Source organism: Oreochromis aureus, linkage group 18, assembly GCF_013358895.1.
Source record: "Oreochromis aureus strain Israel breed Guangdong linkage group 18, ZZ_aureus, whole genome shotgun sequence".
NCBI lineage: Eukaryota > Metazoa > Chordata > Actinopteri > Cichliformes > Cichlidae > Oreochromis > Oreochromis aureus.
This window is the reverse complement of record NC_052959.1, coordinates 20,026,642-20,049,254: the sequence shown is the minus strand read 5'-3', so window position 1 is coordinate 20,049,254 and position 22,613 is coordinate 20,026,642. Positions and strand designations below refer to the sequence as shown.

Below are 22,613 nucleotides of genomic sequence, written 5' to 3'. Positions count from 1 at the left end.
AGAAAGTTAAATACATCTAAATGGAAGTTCAGGTCAGCATTAACTGCAAATAATGTGAAAATCTGAGTGCCTAAGTTGTGCTTATGAACTTTCACTGTGTTTTAAAATGAAATGACTTCATGAATTCCATAAGTTAAAGGTCACAATTACACTTCACTAGGTATGAAATCCCTTTTCAACGCTTAATTCCCGTTCCAATAATATTTGCATGCCATAGGCCTGTTCAGTCAAAGACACAGGAGCCATCATTATCTCACTGTGGCTGTACCTTCCATTCTTTTCAGGTGCCAATAAAAGGCAAGTTTTATAAGAAGCGCTGTCAAAAACCCCGTTAAAAGAACTTTGATCACAGATTTAAATGCCTGCGCATCTAGCAGTCGCACGCAATCCAGATCACCAAGTATTCGGAGAGATGGTTTAACATGTGCGGCAGCTGAAGACCAGAAGTTTGTCCCTCTTTGACCTGAAAATGCTTCGATTGTAACTCTTTTCATACTTTTTTTTTTTGTCCTTTTAACCTTCATTCTTCATCATTATATACTGGATGCAATACTTATATCTGTAATACGTAATTCTTATTCATTCCCGATATTCCTGTGTAAACTGTGAGCACTCACTACGTTAGAAATCCAGCTTACAGTAACTTACTGACTGATGTGGTTACATGACTGCTTGTTGCCGTGAGTGTACCAGTGTGGTCATCTTTAATCATCACAAATGGACCAGTCACATTTGCGAAACATGTAGAAAGACTGGGTTCTTTCTAGATGACAAAAACAACAGGGAGCGTTCAGGGCCCATAAAAAAAAATCACTGGGCTAGCTGAAAACTGCGCTCTCGCTAACCACTTAGAAGCTGCAATGCTAAAAGGTAACGCTAGCTAGGAGTCGAAGGTGATTCAGTGTAGCCATAAACGAAGACGACGGCTGCAGTTATCGGTGCATCGTGCAGTTAACGTTTCTACAGCATCACAAAAAGTGAGGAGAGTTCAAACCCTATGAAGACTTCATGAACTTGTTTTCTTTCAATCTGTCCACAATCTGTCCCGCTGTATCTCCTCTCATCCTCGGTGTCCCCTCCTTCCTTCAAACCATTAGAGACAAAAAGAAGCCATCAGCTCATCGATCATACTAACCTCCTGTGTGACCTCTTGCCAAATAACAGCCCCCCGCCCCCCACATTTAGAAAACCAGGTCTGCTCCATGCTGCTCTTTGTCTGCTCTCTTCCTGCTTTTCTCAGAGCAGCATTGTGGGACTCTCAACAAGTGGCTCATTTAGCCGTTGCAGCAACAGCAGATCGACGTGTTGAAACATACATCCTGCTCTAAATGGAGGTTTGGTTGCAAACAAATGCAAATAGAATTTTTGGTATTTTCACCGGATATAACGCTGTTAAACAGCAAAATTATACTGATGTCACTTTTCCGGAAAGTTAATTTCGAGCTGAATACCTGTTTCAAATGAGGAACTTCCAAAGGTCTCATCTCTCTCCTTATTGAGAACACATGAAAACTCTTCAACCGCTTTCATATCACTGAAAATATTTACAGTTAGGAGCAATAATTGCACTTCCTGACACAAGAAGACAAATGCGTGAGCTGTTAAGGGCAAGAAAATACCGATGAAAATACCATGGGTGAACTTTAGAGGAAAAGGAGACGTGGAGAGCCAAAGTGTTAATTTCTCACAAAAGAAACACAAAAAGAGTCGGGGTACTGATAAGTTTTCTGTGAGGTAGGAAATTCAGCTGTAAACAAATCTAAAGTGGGTGTTCCCCTTTGTTTAAATGGAGAAAGGAAGGCTTATCCAAGTTGCAGAGAATATATTTGCATGATAAAAAAGGACAAATCATGACGCACATGTTAAAATGCTGGTGAATTTAAGTGATTCTGGAGCTTTTGTTGGACTCTCGAGCAAAAGGTCACCCCAGTTTATCGATTGCTGCCGTTTCATTTTGCATGAACTGTTATGAACTTTTAGCTATGTATAAAAATGCAAATGAATTCAGCCACAGAAATGTTTCGCAACTGCTAATTAACGATAGATGGACAGAAATAATATTTCAAAATGTCTCGTGTGAGCTCTGAAGTTTTATGGCTTCGGTTTTAAGGCAGATATTTGTCGAAGGAGCAAATATCCGTTGGAAAGAGGCATCTCCCAGCAGAGGAAGGTTGTGACTCATTCACCTTGAAGAAGAACATTGCTGGTGGCTGAGTCACCGGGGTCACACCCTTACACACCCACCAGTCACTCAACCGGTTTCATTTCACACACACACACAAATTCAAGTATTACAACATGTCTGTGCTCTGTGGGAACACGTGCGTTGTGTGCGATAGTTAAGTGTTAACGTTAATATTTCTCTTCTGTAAAAAATACATTACAAATAAAACCTAACAAACCCCCGGTGGATTCAGTTCTGACAAAAAGGGGACACATCTGTAAATGTTAAGCTGTTAAGGGGAACGATATCGGCACGGTGTGGATGTAAAGAGACGATTTACACTGTTCAAAGTAATAAATAAATATAAACTTTTGTACATTTACTGCCATATTTTTGCATGCACTTTGCTTTTGTGTGTAAAAAATGCAGAGAGAAACTGTAAATGTTAATGAGCTAAGTGCTAATTAACACACTTTTAGACAAATTTACAGATCAGATTATATAGCTAGCCTTAACAATTATAAAACAGCAATAATATCTTTTTTATTTTTAACATACTCAAACTACAGTTAGCGCTATACATCAGAAAGTATTCGCTGTGTTTCTGAGAATTTGCTGTCTTAACTTCACAAAAACACCCAAATCAGCTGCTTTTTATGCTAATCCTGAACTGCTTTGCACAATCATTATACACCATTACACCATTACGTCTGCACTACAGCCGCTACAGTATTTTTAGTAACCTGTTTTTATTTATTCTGCTCTTTTTATTAATATGTTTTCCTTTATTTGTATAGTTTATATCTTTTAAAGTGTTATGTTATATGCAATATTTGCTTGACTACATGCAACATTGCGGGGGCTATGAACCTAAGAATTGCATTGCCGGTACTGATGAGTCATTGTTACATGTATATGACAATGATGAAACCTGAACTTGGATTTACGTGTGCAGAGGCATAACATGGATCGAGCATCCTGTTAGCTTGACTGCCTTTAAACAGATGATCCACATTTGTAGGCTACACTGGCTTCAAAGTAGCTGGATAAAACTACAACTTTTCACTGAACAAAAACAACTCTGACATTATTTAACAAAATTTGAAAAATCACATTTATATATTAGGAAATTGTTTTCCAGCTTACATTGTGGAGACAGTGGAATCAGTGGGTAGATGAAATTCAGAGCTGGGCCGAATTTACTCTGTAATCGTTAACAGAAGGATGTTCACAAAGCCTGAAACAAAAGCATGCTGGTTAGGAAAGAATTAAATGTTAATAAACACATTCACGAACAGTGGAAATGCACAAGCTTGTATTTAAACTCTCTGTACAAACATTTTACATGCAAATCATCATTCATCATGTTTTCTGTTTAGTTTTTTTTCTGTACTTAAATCATGGAGGTAAGATGAAGATAAAGGCCCAGCTCTCTTCAAAAACTACAAAAAGCTTAATAAAGCTACATTCATTAAGAAGCCATTACCACTGCACTGCCATATATATTTAATATAAGTATAAAATTGATGCCCTTTCATCTCTTGTGGATGTCATTACTCTATGGATCTTTGTTCAGTAATTGCAGTGCGTCTCTCATCTTTGGCTGATAGATCAGGCCGTCCTGTTTTTTGTAAACCTGTGTCACAGATCCTGTGTCAGAGGACGCAGCATATACATCCTTAGTTACTGCAGCCCACATGTATTTGTCTTTTTCCAACCCCTGTGCCTTTTTTTTGGCTCCCACCTCAGACACTACTTTTTAAATTTGTTAGTCATGAATCTCGTGAACGTTGCGGCAACCTGCCCGGCCTCTCGCCCTGTTATAGCTGGAGTAGCATGCAGCCCCACCATGACCCTGAGTAGGATAAGTGGATGAAAATGGATGCACGGATGGTTGAAAATTATTTTTGCTGCTTTTGCTTTATAGCAGCAGCCTCGCTTCTCTTTGAAGCACTGCACCACCCTGTCCACGTTTCACCTCCAGGCTAGCATATTTCATTGAATAGATGAACGGAGGTGTTGAATGCATATGCTATACGCTATATTTACTAACAGTTATAAAACAAGACTAGGTGGTGCTCACGTTTCACAAATTTGTATTTTCAAATTAAGAGCATCTCCACCCACACTTCATATTGCTTTATTTTATCACGGTTTTCTTTCCGTGAAGCATACGTCTATTTAAAGTTACACAGTGATAAACTGAACACAGCCATTTCAATCTGCCTCTCACGTTTCTCATGGTCGAACATTTTTCCAACATCATACACTTTCCTTTCATCAGCAGGCATTAACATTTGAATATAAACCCCCTCGGCGCCGTTTGAGATCAGTACGAACAGATTCTCCCAAGGGTACGCTGTTATTCACTGCGGCGCTCCTCTTACAGTCAAACTGTAAACCGTGAGTGTCATCAGTGTGAGCGTGTTGAAACCACTGACCTTGAAAGACATGCTGATTTGTGCTAAATGTTAATGACGATCAAATAGAAGCCTGTCATTATCTGACATTTTTGCCTCTTTCAAATTATACACATGTAGCAGAAACATCCAAATTATTATTTGTTGTTCGTCTTGTACCACTCACCCATCTGTCAGCATCTTTTAGCTCCTTTCTAATGCAAATGACAGTTACAACTGAACCCTTTACATTTGAGATGTTTACCCCTCAGCGTACAATTTCAGAAGAACTACATTGAAAAATGGTTAAATATCAATGAATGCTTGCTTTGTCGTTTCATTTTTGGTCTAATATTTGTCCTAAAGGCTCATTTAAGTAATTATTTAGACAGATATACATATATAGAGAGAATTATTGTTATTATTGTATAGGTCAATACCAACCAAACTGCAGGTTTCTTATATAACTGGGACTTTGCAGCTCACTGTGGTGGTCCTATAAGAAAGATAACTGATCCAGCTTCTATTTTATTAAAACACAGCATTTGTAATTTTGGTCTACGTGCCTACTTTCCCGGTCACGTAGACCAAAATGCTGTAGTAAAGTAGCAAAATGAGTGTGGGGGAGTTATTTTTTGATTCATTACACTATCAGATAGGCTAACACTAAAGGTGTTTTGAAATATTTAGACACAAACTGCAAATGAAACAGGAATAAATCAAAAAAATGCTTTGTATTTGTGCAAATTTAACAGGCTTTATAAAACATAATCCGCCTTTGACTCTGCTTGCGTTTTCCCCTTGGGACATTAGGTAAGTGGATAATTCTAATGTTACATTTATTTATTTATTTAAATTACACTACTAGCAGGAGACCTGGGGTTTTCCCCACCACACAGCCTTTATTAGTTTTAAGTTCCCAATTGCCAAGTTTGGGTTAACACTGTAAGCTGCTTTGGTGCTTCATGGTTCGACTCCTCTCTTGCAGTCAACATAATCCAGTCTTAAAACCTTATTAAATTTATAAATCATCATTTACTGATGTGATTGTTCTTTAGATGAGCCACAAGTGAAGGAAATCAGGCCCAGAGCAGAGTCAAAATAATGACTCTGCGAAGAAAGGTTTCCCTCTGCGCACACACGCCTACATTCAAACACATGCTACAGAGCGAGCGCAAGCTACACGCTATGAAAGAATGCCCGTGTGAAGCAGACTTTCCACATGGTCGGCTGACTCTTCCAGTAACCGGATGGCACACTTCCCTCTTTTCCATGGAGGGAGAAAAACTGAGGGTAAAAAGGGTGTGGACAATTAAAATAGACATTTCTCATGCTGCACGAGCAAACAATTTGACTCTTTTCACTGACAGCTGTGGTGGACAAAACTTGCAAAATATGCTCTACTGTTGTTTAGCATTTTTAAATCAGCACAAAGTTTGACTTCCAGTTGAAAGACTCAAGTGTCGTGACAATCTGCCTTAGGCTTAGCCCCAAAGTTAACATGAAGGAGTCAGTCTGACCAAATGTTAAATTAAATTTCAGTTCAATTTTATTTATATAGTGCCAAATCACAGCAACAGTTGCCTCACGCTCTTTATATTGTACAATAACACAAAAAGAAACAGAGAGCGCGCCAACAAACTTATGACCCTTACTGAGCAAGCGCTTTGGCAAGAGTGGGAAGAAAAAACTCTCTTTCATGCACAAAAATAAACCTACGAACCTCCTCAAAGGTCTTCAGTTGTGGTTTTATCTGAAAAATGTGTAAAAATCACACCAGTAAACCCACACCTAGCTTCAAAATGATCTGATAAGCATGTGAGTATCTGTTTTTTTCATATAAACTAGTTCAGAGTCCCAAAATGCCAATCCTCTTCTTTCCAAATAAAAATAAAACAAGACAAATTTCTTTAAGAAAAAAACTTTTGGGAGGATCTGAACCATTATTCCCAAACAGCAATCCACGTAGAGTCAAACACAATGCAAATGCTACCTTTCTTTGTTCCTGTCTTTGTGCTACCAGCAAACAAAGCACAGCTCAACACCCACAAACACAATTTCAAACAACAGCTAAATTACAAATGAGAGAAACAATCGTGTGTGAAGCGAAATTAAGCCGTGCATGGCTGCATCCATAAGGCATCATTTGCACCACACAGAGTCTTGGATTTGCCACTAAAAAGCAAAGTAACAAGGAAATTATGGCCTCACGGTGAAGACGCATATGTGCACAGGTAAGACAATTCCACTGCAACAAGCCAGCTTGTACATAGCCAAGTAATAGTGTCATCTGGCATCACAGAGTTGTGTTTTTGTTAGTTTTTACAGGGGGAGGTTAAAAAAAATGTAGAAAACGGGTCATAAAAGTGAAAAACAGTAACCATGTGCATGCAGGTTATTACTGGGCTCTTTCCTCAAAGGTTTTTGTGTTTTCTAAATGAAAGAAAACATCGCGAAAACAAAGGTAGTCTGTGCAACATAGCAATTTCAGCAGTAACAATATATGTCCCTGTCAGTACCAATGTTCCCACATCAAGTATACGTAGACGACAGGGCTGCAATCTGGGGCTCGGGCCTGCTGCATCTCTCCCCTTTTGCCTTGTAATGAGGGCTGACTCAAGCAGTGATTAACTGCGATCTGGCTTACGTTAAACACCAGCAGCTTCGCTAGCTTCAGATAAGGATTAAATATTTTAACATGGGACTCTAAGGTGGAGGCTCATTTGATTCACTTAGTTTGTCAAGTCTGTTCATGAAAAAAACACCCAATTAGATGGAAATGAATGAAGAACCCTGAAAAGTACACCCAATTATAGAAAAATAAATGAACATCTCCAGGAGGGAAACCTTGTTAGTGTAAAATGAGTAAAAGTCTGTCCGAGCTGATGAAAGTCATAGAGAGCTGCAGAAATCGTGACTAATCCCTGACAGCTTATTTTCTGAAGTCGCCCAGGGTGGAGATGGAGATTACAGTGAAGCAAGAAGCAAACAAAGCCAGTGTAATGCTTAAACACATAATGAGATGGATTTTTGCCTCTCGTGGCTTGTAAACCCAACTTTTAAATTCACCCTCAACTCTGTACAGCTCAACAAAACGTGAAGCACGAGGCCTGTAAATGTGGCTGCCAAGACGCCACGGTGCGTCGGCATCGGGATGAGCAGACCTCCCAAACACTCGTGTACCTGGTGCATCACAGAGGCCACAGCGATACAAGCACCCAGCATGAATATGTATAGGTGTGTGTTTTTCTTACGTATAGAAAAAAAAAAAAAAAACCCTTAACAACAAGTAGCTGTAGCTCAACACAATGCAAAAACTGCCATTCACACAGTGAGATTGGTTCCAGGTGCTGTTGGCTCACTGCTGTCCGCTGCCAAAAGGTTAATGGTTGGATCATTTAGGAATAATAAAAAAAAGTTGTTAAGTTTGTCATATTATTTAAACAAGATTGTGCAGACGTGAGTAAGTGCTACTGAAATGTTTTATTTATAATAATTCATTGTTCAAGGAGGAACAAGCGAGAGACGTTTACAGCTGGTTTAGCAGTTATCAAAGTTTCACACTTGCAGTTATTTTCAAGTAATAACTGTAATGCTGGCTTTATCTATGATCACGTGAATGACCTCTGAACTCGTGCTGCTAATTAATTCAACTTTACCGTCAGTTTTTTGGGGGGTTTTTTACTCAGCACTGTGAAATTAACTCCCCAAATCATCCTCCAAACACACACAAAGATAAAATTAAAGATATTAAAAATACAAAAACTAAATACAAACGTATAAAACTGATAAAACTCTGAGAATGAAACTTAAAAGTAAAATCATAATCTCAAAATCTCAATTATAACGAGGTGCAGGACTGTCATTGAATGCATAAAGCACACCTGAATATGTTTATATTGGAAATAGCCCTTTTATTAAATAAAAAAATGATAAATCGATAAAAAATACAAAATAAAATAAATAAAAATATACCCTCTTATTATGTGAACCTTGTGTTTATCACATAAAGCTAATTTAACAAACTACTGTGAGCAAGAAATACGTGGTTCTGGAAACACTGCTAAGAAATCTAATACACGAAACACGAGAGGCCAGATGTTTAGGGAGGCTGGGAGGCTTTTTTTTAATATGCAATTTTTTAACATGAGAACATTTATGTTGGTTTAATCCTTAATTGCTCAGGAGCAGAAACTCGAGTAGGTATTGTAAGTCGGCATGTGCAGTACCTGCTCAGAGCTTTCTTTGCTTATCTGTCTTACCCCTTTCTTACTTTATTATTAACACAATGAGTATATATAGTTAAATATGACTATACCCAGTTGTCATAAACCAGAATTTTCCTTTGTTTTATCACACGTGATAAGGATTGTGTGTGTGTTTTCCCTCTTTCTTTGAAATCAAACTCCTCTCAGCCCTGAGCTGGAACGCAATCTTTAATTCACCTTTTTGTCAGTGTTGAGTTTCACGTCTTGGGCGAATGCAAATCAGGTACTCTTCACATCCAAAACTGGCATTCTGTATTTTATTTACTTTTTTTTTTTTTTAACGTTCTCCTCGCCACCATATTAGCGATGGCTAGAGGGCAACTTCAGTGCATAATTAAGGCGAGAAATTTTATAACGATTTGCATCCAGGTTTCCCTTAACCCTGCGGGTTTAACTCCATTTCTGTTTTGAGACGTATTCATCCATCTGCACTCTCTTGATCCCCAGTCCAAACCACAGCGATGACTCATGGGTAAATGAGCTGAAAGAGGCGGGGCCCGTGAGGCCAGAAGGAGGGCGGCAGAAAACGGACAGATTAAGTCAGAGGGAACGGTTTGTGGCGGCGAATCACAGAGATGCAGTTAGAATGAGACTGCTTGCGGGACTTGGAGACGCATCAGGCGGTGCAGTTGCCTAGAATAACAGAGTCTGTCAGGATGACGAGCATGGATGGTGGTCCCTACAAGTAAAGCCTTTAATAGTAGATCCTTTTCCAGAAAACGGGGAGAGGAGATGGATTTCATTTTAATTCTGGAAAGGTTTTGGGAGTTCATCCAGTGCACATCCACAGAGGATACTAAAACACTCTCAGATGGATGAGAAGTAGGAAACACTACTTTCATTCACATTTATCAGAAGGACACTTTGGTTATTTATATTTTTCTCCCCAACACAACCACACTGTTCTCCTACCATGGACACTCTTAAGTGAACAAATGTGTATTATTCTACAGATAAAAATAGCCCCCCAAGAATACACCAATTCATTATATGCTCTTTGTGTATTTTAAGAAAACACAAGATTTATTAAAACTGAGTGCAGCTGGGGCAAGGATATCAGAACGGTTGAGAGTTTCAATGTTTATTATTTAGTCAATTTAAAATACTGGTGCTGGCTAATGTTTGCTGTATTGGGTATTAATTTGTAGGATAGAATAGAATATCTTAAAGACTGACATTTCAAAAGAGTAAAAAGGCCTTGAGGGGAAACTCATGGGCTGGTTGTGACGCTGACTTATTTAGGTCGCCAGACAAACACACCACATGCAGCATTCATTGAGTTTCACATTTAAGCTTAAAACAGGAGAAACCAGCACGAAGATGAAATAATTTTGAATTGCAAAACAAAATAAGGTAGCTGTAAACGCATCTTGTTTTTCAATCTTTCGAAAGATAAATCTAGTCTCCATTTAAGACGACCGTGACCAACAACAACCCAGTGATGCTGTAGATATTTTACTTTAGGCAAGGCGTGAGAAGAAAAATAAAGCAAGGCTTACAAGAAAGCACTTTACAAGTATCAAGCTGAAGTTAAGGTGAAGGGTGTAAGAAGAGCATAGTAGCTGAGATGTTTTTGACTACCAGTGTTCAAGCATCCCCACATGGTTTCAGTTGAGCGCTGGCTGTCTGCCAGTCCACTTCACCAGAGGCACTACCGTCCAGACCAGAGTCGTCTCTGCTAGCGAGCGTCCAAATGTAGGGAAAAAAATCTGTTTCTGAGATAAACAGCCTTTGAATAGGAGCGCAAAACTAACTGCTAGATGAATTAAACCATGTGGGGTTTAAGTTTGTTAAAAAAAAGAAAGTAATTAACTGATTTTTCTTTTCCTTTTTTTTGCCAGCACAGCTTGGACATTTGTTTCCTGAAGCGATGTCCGCTGACATAAATAGCGACTGAAAAGACCTCACGGGGTAAGCTGCGAAAACTGGCCTCTCTTTCTCGTGCTGCAGTGTCTGTACGTTGCATGCACTCAGCATATGGAGCGCATTTATTCACTGCACATAAACAGTGCTGCGCTTAAAAGACGGACTTTCTTAAAAGAATGAAAAGGTGAAGATCTTTAGTGTGGGTTTAAGAAGAAATATGGAGTTGTTGATAAATAGGAAAAAATTATAAATATAAGTGATTTTGGGGGGTCACCATACATGTAAAACACAAATAAATCAAAATAAATAAATGAGATTGAAGAAAATTTTACTTCAAAACAGAAAAAAATTGGTATGTTGAATGCATACAGGAAGTGACACCTGCTACAAAAGACATTTTTCTATGAATTTCCTGTGAGAAAAAAAACAAATAAAAACCAAGTTAATCAAGTAATCATGAAGTAATCATCCTGCACCACAAATCAGTTGGCTTTGTTTCTCACTTCTGCCCGCGTCGCCTCTCTGAGGTTACGGTTCTTGTCGTAGAACAAACTGCACAGTTCAGCTGGTCAAACACTGCAGTGAAAAGGGCCCGCCCAAACCTTTCATTAACGTGAGTAATGACAGTAAATATGAGTTGATAATAGCAGAGTTCAGGCAAACATGACTCACGGCTTGTTGGGAATAACAGATGTCCGTTCTGATTAAAACGTCTGCTTATTGTTTGTTGTGTTGCTCTTCATCTTTCTTTTCTTTTTTACGCAAGTGTCTTTAACCCTTTGAAGCTAAAGCCTGAAAACGGCTAAATGAGTCATGATGTAAGTTGTTATTTTGCTTACAGCATATATTCTAGGTCCACAAATTCAGCGCTGAAAACTATTTAACAAAACAAACTGATGAGAGACATATCCACTTCGTACTGCATGCTTTTATTTTAATAGTGTGGCATTCACAGGTATGTAAACTATTAGTTCATTCCGTAAAATATTTTTAATCTAATCTGAAAGATTTTCTTTTCTACAGAAACAGTCTTACTAAAAGAATTTAGAAGTTGAAACCCTGGATTTACGAATATTTTTGATTATATTTTTGAAGGATAGAAAGTTTTCTATATAAAAATCAATGTTTAGTTGATCACACACACAACAAAGCAGGGGTACGGGACAAAGACAATTTTATTTGAGTACAGCAAAAGCTTAAAGTGACAATTTATGTGGGCTTTACACACATTCACACGCACGTCAGCGTGCGAGAGAAAGAGTTTGGTTCAGTGAGATGAGCAGCTACCTTGAAATAAGAGCGGCCAGGTTCAAATCCCGGTCATGGCAAAACCTGTTTTGTGGGTGGCTGTAGCTCAGGAGGTAGAGCAGGTCACCTACTGATCGGAAGGTTGGTGGTTCGATCCCTGGCTCCTCCAGTCTGCATGTCAAGTATCCTTGGGCAAGATACTAACCCCAACTTGCTCTCCGATGCGTCCATCGGAGTATGAATGTGTGCGAATGTACTTAGTAAGCACTACGTATAGATAAAGTGCTTGTGAGAATGGGTGTGATTGGGTGAATGAGGCATGTTGTATACAGCGCTTTGAGTACTCCGTGAGAGTAGAAAAGCGCTATATAAGAATCAGTCCATTTACCATTTACCATTTACGTCTTCACACCTTTTTTCGCCTCCATGAAAAATTCTTAAACCAGGGGGAAAAAATGTTTAACAGTTTTAATGGTCTTGAACCAACCTGCATTGTCCAAACATGCCATGTTGTATTACTACTGCAGCCAATAAGAAACTCGGTGACTGACTCATGAGTGTATTACCATTGTTTTGATTTGTCTGTAATTTTTAACAGAGTTCTGCAGTTCGCTGACCTCGCTTCTGAAGCACAGTTCATATTTCTCCCTCTGAGCTCTCGCTCTGCCTTTGAAATGAAAGCAGCATGTAGCGAGGTCGACTGAGGTAGCTACGAGTCCTTCGTTATTCAGAGGAGGATGTACTACTCACGCATCTGTGTGTGTGTGTGTGTGTGTGTGTGTGTGTGTGTGTGTGTGTGTGTGTGTGAGAGCCTCACCATCTGGCCTCCATCCGCAGCCTGAGCCGAGGTCCTGCTGACAGTCATGACCAGCTGGCTGACTGGACAACTGTGCATTTGTACCAGAGAAGACCAGAAGCAGAAGGAGGCGGGTTACTGTGATGTCTGACCCGCACTGTGGGAGAAAAAAAAAAACAGACTTTATTTAAACTTTTATTAGATTTAACAAACTTTAGTCATACAGTGCATTCAGCTATAAAAAGCAAATCCAGTATATTTACTGCATGTATTATTATGTATTAACTCTATTATTACAGCATGCTCTTTTCTTTCATGTTAGAATCACAAAATATTCCTTTAATATTCTTTTGTATGGCACACACAGCAGTAATGCATTCATATATGTCGATTTGGATGAGTAGGAGGTATGCGATGTTACTCAATGTACATTACTTGAGTGCATTTATGTTTTATTATTATGAATAATTTTAACCGGGTCTTGTGGGAGGTGCTATAACCCCCCCACCCAAGTCTTTGGTGCAAGCCATAAAAGGCATTTCAGAAAATTCAATTTACTTTCAAAATAAATCTCATTTGCTAGTCTGAACATGTGTCTTGCATTGCGGGAAAAATACAACATATACAGTAATAACAGTGATGAACAAAACACCCTGAATGAAGAAAAGCATTCCACTGCTTTAATTCCATCTTATTCGGTTACTTTACCGACAAAGGGTGTTACGCTGTATGATCAGCTTACAGGGATCACACTTCACCTAAACAAGAAACCCACCAGATAAAATCATTTAACTACATAATTAGGCATAAGCAATTCATCTGTGATATTGTAGCTTTACCCGATAAAACCTCTGTACTTGTGTTTTACTGTGATTTCTGTGTTATTTTATACTTTTATTCTGGACCTAGACCTGCATCCATAGAGCGCTGTGCTTTAAATACTTCACAGCTTCCTGCCTCGTGTGTTGTCTGTGGCACTCAGCATATTAGCTTTTACTGAAAACACACAAATCTATGAAAACTGGTGCAGATTCATTCAGATCAAACACAGTGATCCCTGTGTTTTTAATATATGCCTGTTGTGGTGTAAAATACAAGAATAAAAATATGAGACATCCACTGTACACAGCAGTACTAATTTAAGCGATGGGTTCATGGCTGCTTCTGATCATATTGAGGGTTTTGGTGAATATTTGGTGGGAATAAGTACAAAAATTGCATTTTTTGTTCTTTTTACTGCGTCATCTATGTAAAGGATTCACCCCTGACAGTTTCTCAGACAGACAGAGCACATGGAGCAGCTGTCAGGTTGGGAAGTAGAGGTCTGCTACATTTCCTCCATATCCAGCCCTGGATGAGATAAGAGCAGAGGGCAAACCAGGCGCACAGCAGTAAAATGCAGAGGACTGAGACATCCTGTATGCCTGCCAGCACCCAAGCTGGCACATTGCCTGCGTCTGATTATTGTATATTCCACCGCCGTGTTTCAAGTGCTGTGACGCACATTTGAATACACTGTGGAAATTGCCAAGCGGTCTGTGCAACTGGTGAGTCAGTGAATCGTTGTTATGGCCCACCTTCCTCAAAATGTCCCCTAAGGGCCAAAATGGACCAGAGCACAGCAGAAAGAGAACAAAGCATGGCCTCTGGCCCCAGTGTTGTTCCCACACTTCCACCACTAATCACAGAGAGTCCAAAACACTAGAAAAAAAACAGGCTTAGATAAATCAAAACAATTTCTATGATCCATAAAGTCTGAATAAGTGCTAAGAGAGAAATTATTAACAGTTTTAAAGATAAAAACAGCACGCTGCTAACGTATCAGATATCTTCATTCATTGGAAAATTACACCCAGTTTTGTGTTGTTCAGGAGAAAGCCCTCATGGTTTAAGTCATGCAGTTTGTGACATGTGAGTGTCTCTTATTTTCATTTCATTAAAAATGTATGCGTGTATATTTTCCCAAGCACGTCTGCGCCAACATCTTGTGCAATAACGGCACATCCCACGAACCATGAAACAAAAACACACACGAGGGCTGTGGTGGACTTAGAAAAACAAAACAAAACAAAAAACTACAATCCTGACAGGAGAAGTAAAAAAAGCCATGACTGAGTATGTGTCTTTTAAATCGTTCACCTAATTAATCACAAGACGTAAACCTAATGCTGAAATAGTAGTAGCTCACTGTAATGAGCTAAATGTGTTTAATCTAGTAAACGGTTGTCTGGTGTGGAAAAGCGTGCTCCCTGTGGTGTAAAAAGATTCATTTTTTAAAGATTGTGTCTGACTCATTTATTGTATTTCTGCAAAACGCTTGTGACATTTCCAGCGATCATGTATTGTCTCTTTAGAGGCGAGCCTGGATGTCCCGGAGGTCTGAGGCCTGTGACTCATGCTCAAAGCTTTTGGGCCTGTGACATGAAGAAAGGAAATAAGAGCCAGATGCCAACAGATATCTACAAGCACATGGCTCATGCGACCAACCCCGCTCTGTGTGCTTGTGTGCATGCGTGTGTGTGTCTATTTCCAGCTGTAATACAAAGGATTCAGGTGTGACTCAAGTGATTTTCCAGCGGCTACAAAATTTCTCAGAAATTCACCTTAGGAATTAAACCGTCAATAGAAACACACATTTAAAGCACAAACTTTTTTTCAATGTTTACTTTTGAGCCTATAATTTTATTCTGGTTTTTAAGATTTTGGCAGAGGTGAAAACGTTTCAGCTAAAGCAGATTTCACCAGCCATATTTTACATTAGTAAAACTTGAGAACTGGCACAGACTTTACTTTCCTGCAGGGATCCTAATATATTTGGTGTGCTGCCAGGAAATTATTTAAAATTCAAGATCTACCAAACTGTGGAAGTTTAACCATCTGCTCTTAGAGCCCATTGAAGAAACCCTGCTTTTTGAAGTTGAGCGTTCTCAGGGGTTTACAAAGTTTATGCCATTTTAAATGAACTTGAACAGTCATTTATTCTTTGTTAGGTCATTACGAGGCTTAAAACAATAGTTTGGCAGGTATTTGGCAGGAAAATAAAGTAAACGTCACAGTTCGTGGATGGCAGCAGGAACAGGAAGCAGACGTATTAACAAAAAGCAAGACAATGTATTGACGTTGATGCAGGAGTTAGGAGATGAGGAAAAGCCCAAAAAGCAAACACCATATATAATTGGTAGGGCTACTTCATACTAATGTGTCAACACTGTGTCAAGCTTATGAAGTGCAGATGTTTTGAAATGCTGCTGCGGAGTGTGGTTCATGTCACCCACCTCACGTGACCACGGCTAATTGAGGTTTTTGATGTGTTTCAGTGCAGTTTCTACTGGTGGCTTACCTGCTGCTTTTAAGTTTGATTGATGATGTGTAGAACAAATCTAATGTCACCACAAACTCCCAGTAAAAGTCATCATCATCATCATCAACAGCAGGAGTGGCAGAAGCAGCGATAGCGGAGGACTCAGACTGTTTGTAGGAACTTTTTACTGCCAGGTGAGTGTAGTACATACAATGCAACCGCTGATACCACTGTAGAGGTCAAAAGATACCTCACAAATGCATTTGCTTCAAGGGCACATGGTCCACTAGTTTATTTGCAGGAACAATGTGCTGTATATCCACACTTTTAGAGCTTAGCAAAAAATATTTATGTATATTCGCAATAAGTTTGAACAAGTTTTTGGCAAGTCTCAGGACATAAGAAACTGACTTGGGCCCAAAACAACTGAACTACAACAAATGTAGACATTATTAATGTGATTTTCTCTTATTCATCTTCATTCTCCGTAAGCATAATTAACTACAGTCATTCACACTTTCCTCTGTAGATGATAAATCTTTCACAGAAATCCCTGTTGTTTACATTTAGCCTAACTGCAAAGTACGTGACAATTAAATCTACAAAACAAATGTAGTTATCACAATAAACATTGCAGACTGTTCTCTATTTCTCCATTACACTGAATTACTAAGAAAGTGAAACAGTAGGTAAAGTATTTGCTGAAACAGCCTTACAGTCACAGCCTGTTGTCTAACACTCTCAAAAAATGTTCTTGCTTTGGTGTGTGACGATTTCTCCAAAACATGTGTTGATTATCAATTATTATTTATTGATAATCTTGCCTAATAATTAGCCTTGATTCCAATTGTGCAACAATCTTCTGTGTTATTATTTAACGGAATCGTTTTTTTTAAATATAATAATAACAAAAGTCTCCAGTAGGTGCCTCTGTGGAGATGGATGTCCGATTGTTTTGAAATCTCTGTAAATTTCTGGCTAAACTGAGTTAAAAAATTTCAGCCTCACTCTGCCCATCAAGAATAACCAAGAGGAGCACAGAGTACAGACAAGGTAGAGAAACAAACATCCTGCCAGAGGACACAGGGAAAACTGGGCTATTTATACACACAGAAGCCTGACTAGGGATAATGCAAAGTTGGGGGAACAAGACAAAGGTGAAAACAATCAAGACAGTCCATCAGATGGTTAGTAAAAACCCAAAATGAGACACGAGGAAACTAGTGATCAGAACAAAACAGGAAAGGAACAGAGGTACATTCCTAGGGAATTAGCAGCTAACACTAGAATGTAATAGTAAATCATATAAAAAGGCATATACAACTCCATGAAAAGTAAATATTCTTAAACTCAACACACTAAGATAATAATGAAAACATGAACCAAAACACAGGACTGGTCAGGTTTAGAATAATAAAGAACTCAAAACAGGAATCCAATTAAATAAAGCTCAGTTTAAGTTATTGATCCGTATCCATCATTAATGTTTCTAAACAACATAAAATTTGAAGCACAGTGAATTTACTGAGTCCTTCTTCCAGCAAAACCTCAAGTGATTTTTCTTATTTTTCAGGCACAGTTCCTGCAGATCTTTGTTCTGCGCTATGAGGCTTGTCACCTCATTGAAAAGCTCTCCATGCTGCACCTCAAGTTTCTTACACCTTTTCTGCAGTTCTTCTAATTTTTCTTGATTTTCTTCATGCTTTTGTTGCAGTTCTTCATTTTTCTCTTGCATTTCTTTATATTTTTCTTCTTGAACTTTCTTTTCCTGCATACCGTTGTTTGTTTCTTGTACTTTGTTATGGATGTCCAGTAACTCTTGATGTCTCCTCTGCAGTTTGTGTAGCGTACACTGGATGTCATTATGCTTTTTCTCCTGTTGTCACTTCTCCTCTTGCATTTCGATGTTTGTTTATTGTGCTTTGTTATACAATCCTTGCAAATAGTTTTGGGGGGTTTTTTTTGCTCAGCAGTGCTTGGATTTTACTCTGCATTTCTATGCATATTTTTTCCAGTTCTTGTTTCTCGTTTTCAAATTTCAATGTTTTTGCTTTGCGTCTCTTCCGGTTGTTCCTCATCTTTCAGCAGTTGTGCATTTCTCTGGAGCGCTTCATTTTTCTTCTCCGTGTGCTGGTGCTTGCACTGCAGTTCCTTGTACCAGAAATTATGAATATTATCTGTTAAAGAAATGTTTGTGTATTAAAATTTTAATATTTGTTTATTTTTAATAATTTTTAAATCCAGATCATTATAAAATCCATGCCCTTTATTAATATACATAATGCAAGCTGTGTCTCAGCCATTGGAAGTATTTTGTATTACTTAATATATCTGATGCCATTTCAGCTCATTACACAAGAGAAACATAATTATTCTATATTACTGTCTCTGTTACCTGAGTATTCATCACTTCTATATTCAACACCATTTCACAACATTCAATATAAATGTAAATTTGCTAACTTTATCTAAGTTAGTTACTTTGTAAAAATGAAAAAGAAAGTATATAATATAGTAAAACATTACAACAACATTAAATTTAAATGTATTAATTTAATGTAAATGAGTTATTTTATGTACTTGCAGGTGGATGGTGGGTAACTGTTTCAGGTCATCTAACCAGTTATTTAACAAAGAAGTCCTTCTAGAAGCAAGTTTCCCCTTTTGAAAGCCATTTTATGTTTCTCGATGCATTATCATAATTATTTTTACAATCACAAGTGAAATGTGGTTAAAAAACTTTACTTTGCCCCAAAGTAAAGTTTTCTCTGCTCTTCACAGAATTTGTTGGTAGGTACACGGCAAATGAAGCCCAGTTTGAACAGAATAGGAAACTAATAGCACACAAGCTCTTAAGGATATACCAGTGGACCTATAGTTTAGAAAGCTAAAATTAATTAGCTCTAACAATCTAGCCTACATTAGCTAACATTTTAATACTATTTAGAGAACAAATAACCAGCACTTTTTGCGTCACAGTAATGGCCCTGAGTTATCAGAACTATTTACACTTTTTTGTGTTTTGAACCTTCACAGCTGAACTGCGTCATGAAATTCTTCTTTATGTTGTAGTAACGCAAAATTTACTTATAAATGACAAGCCATGCTGACGCATGCAGCGCCTCTGCAGGAGCGCGCTGGTTACGTCATCACCTCAAGAACAGTGCCCGGAAAAGGCCCGGCAAAGATCTTGCCAAGTGTAAGGTTTTGGTAAATATGTGCATAGGTTTCGAACGTGTATTTAAGTATTTCTATCGATAAAGAACTCCCCACTGCCATTCCCACTACACCAAATAGTTACGTAATCAACAATTAAATGACAGAAAAATTGCTGTTTTCCAGTATCAACTTTAGAAAAAGAGCCTTATTATAACCTTACTATAACTTTATTATAAACACAGGACAGTCTAGCCAATGAGCTACCAGAACCTTTTCTGGTATTTTACACATTTATCATGTAGAAAACTGTGATGTAAATTGCACTTCTTCTTTCTTTAGGATATGTCAGGGATTAAATATTTAGTTAAATGTCTGAAGACACTTAAGATCAAAGTAGGCCATATGTGGCCTACACTGCAAAATTAGTTTAATATCCCTGCTCTAAGGACATTCAAACTAATTTTATTACACCCCCATCAACATCCTAGCAGTTATAAATTGCCCTCTGGGAACCATCCCTGTGCTCTATCAACAGGCCAACATTGCTATTATTGATGCAGGAATCTATGAAGGGGAGCCATGCAGTAATATGAAAGTTGCTCCCTGAGCCTTTTTTTTTTTCTTTATCCAACTTTAGAAAATCTGTCTTCATCACTACTCCCCTCTGGGAAAGAAGTGGTTTCATTCACACAGAGGTTTCTTATTATTTGCCCCTGATCTAATATTTGCTCCTGTCAGAATAAGTAGAGTTCACCATAACCAACAAAGAAGAAACTTGTACAACTCTGTAATCCTACATGTCTGGGCTACACAGAACAGTTCATCCTGCCAAAGAAAGATTACACTTGCACTTGTAAAATAATAAAACAAAACTCTCTCCCTTTTTATCAGGATGCATCATTTAAAAAACAGAGAAACCAAGAACTTTGCAGTGAGTAATACACAACGCCAAAAAGATATATCTCTCAAAGGCTAAATGGCTCAGCCATGGATATTACTGTATTAAAATCCAAGATTTTACATCTGGAGAAGACACACAAAGGAAGGAGATTATTAAAAATATGGATGTGCCTTCAGAGTAATCCATCATTTGTTATTAATCAAAACAGGGAAGTAATGGATCATGGTACTCAGAAAGGCAATTACAAATCCATCTCTCCAAAGGCTGACACACGATCGCACTTTATCGTGGATAGAAGGAGTAATTAGAACATGAATCTTTAAGATGTTATTAAAAGCTGCAGTTTGGTTTATTTTAATCATGAAGTTGTATGTTATGAGGATATTTACAGAAATAAGCTGTCTTATTCTGCATACAGACGCACTGTTGGAAGTTACTTCTCAAATATACAAATACAAGGGACACTGCCAGTAAAAGTGCCATATTTCAGACCTTATTTGCCCTAGTTACATTTAACGCCTCATTTTTTAGATTTTTACAGAACTAGTCACCTTTAAATTAGTAACCTGATACTCATCCATCACCGAGTAACAAGACTTACAATGAGGGTACTATAAATAAAAACCATGGGTAGGTGGTTCCAATTTGTGAGTCTGTGACCCATAACACTGCTGCCTGTTTGTGCAATGCTTTACAGCTAGACGTGAGCCCTGATGTGACTCATGGTGTTTACATTTTCCACCACATTCTCCTCTGTACTGGAGGACATGGTGAAAGACATCGGCCTCGGTAGGTGTGGGGTGTGGTCGAGGTCAGTTAGAGCAGATTGATTGCAGAGAGTCATCAGCATATTGTTTAAACTTGCCTGACTGAGTCACTTGGCTTTGTTTTAAATTCCTATCTCTACTTAAAAAAGCACTGTTTACTGTAGCATGGCAGGGGCTTTCTCCGCTTGTTTCGATTTATTAGGACCACATATACAGTAAGCATACCCAGTCACTTCAATTATACTGCCTGAAGGAGCAGCACAGAGAGAGCACTGAGTCTTCTTGTAAATGACATGATACGCCTTGTGCATATAAAAACTGCACCCCCACCCCTTCGTATTATTCTGTACAGTTTTTTTTTAATAATATTGCATATTGACAAATTTCTCTTATATTCTTACATGTAAATATATCCTAGATTCCTTTTTTATATACCTTTAGATTTGGATTTATTCATTATTCCAGTCTGATGGCAAATAAATGCACTGAAACTTTGTTCCCATGTGCACTGGTGTATGTTCTGAATGACAATGAATGACAATATTTTATTCTAGTCTAGTATAAGAGCTCAAGCTGCCTCTTACTATGAAGGGCTGTGACTCCATATGACTTTATACGGTGCTACATACACAAACCCGACACTTCATTAATTACACCTTGCCCATGCGGGGTTGGCTCACCTTTTAACTTCAGCGCTGTCTTAAATCTGTGTGGCATAGATTCAACAAGGTGCTGGAAACTTTCCTCAGAGATTTTGGTTCATGCTCATATGATAGCATCACACAGCTGATGCAGATTTGTCAGCTGCACATCCATAATGCAAATCTCTCATTCTACCACATCCCAGGGGTGCTCTGTTGGATTGAGATTCGGTTATTGTTGAGGCCATTTGAGTACGGTGAGCTCATTGCCACGTTCAAGAGATGAGGTTAAGATGATTTGTGACATGGTGTACTATCCTGCTGAAAGCAGCAGAGAGAAAATGGCTACTCTGTGGTTTTAAAGGGTTGGCTATGATTAGCAACAACATTCAGGTAGGCTGTGGTGTTTAAACAAAGCTGAGTCGGTACTAATAGGCCTCATTGTGTGCCAAGAAAATATCCTCCACACCATTACACCACCAGCCACTGATACAAGGTAGGATTGATCCGTGGTTTCATGTTGTATATGGCAAATTTTGACCCAATTATCCAAATGTCGCAGCACAAACCAACCAGTTTTTCCAATTGTTTTCATTTTTAGTGAACCAGTGGGAATTGTTGCCCCAATTTTCTCTTCTTAGGTAACAGAACGAGCACCTGTTGTTGTCTTCTGCTTCAGTGTTTAAGGTGTTGTGCATTCAGATATGCTCTTCTTCATACTTTGATGGCAATGAGTGATTATTTGAGTTACTCTTGCCTAGTCTGGCCATTCTCTTCTGACCACGGACATCAAAAGCTATTTTCTAGAGAGAAAACTGCTGCTCACTTTCTCTTTTAAGATATCCTCTACAAACTCTAGAGATGGCTATAGATCAGCAGTTTCTAAAATACTCAGACCAGCCTGTAAAACAGCTGAGGTCACTTAAATCACATCACTTTTCCATTTTGATGCTCAGGTTTTATTTCAGCAAGAGCATGTCTTCATGCCTAATTGCACTGAGTTGTTAACATGTGGTTGACTGATTAGACAGTTGCATTAAGTAGCAGTTGAAGAGGTGTACCTAATTAGGTGTCCAGTGACTGTAATTATTGTATGTGCAAAT

The 22,613-nt window shown here is 38.4% G+C and overlaps 1 long non-coding RNA gene across 1 annotated transcript in view; it reads right to left on the bottom strand.

Annotated features, from left to right (window-relative positions):
- Nucleotides 1–3,319: 3,319 nt before the first annotated feature.
- LOC120434244 overlaps nucleotides 3,320–22,613 on the bottom strand; it is a 52,518-nt gene continuing 33,224 nt past the window's right edge. Inside the window, exons 3-4 of the long non-coding RNA XR_005609013.1 lie at nucleotides 12,763–12,898; nucleotides 3,320–3,401 (exon numbers count right to left, since the gene is read on the bottom strand). This is a non-coding gene — a long non-coding RNA (uncharacterized LOC120434244). The remainder of the gene's footprint in view (nucleotides 3,402–12,762; nucleotides 12,899–22,613) is intronic.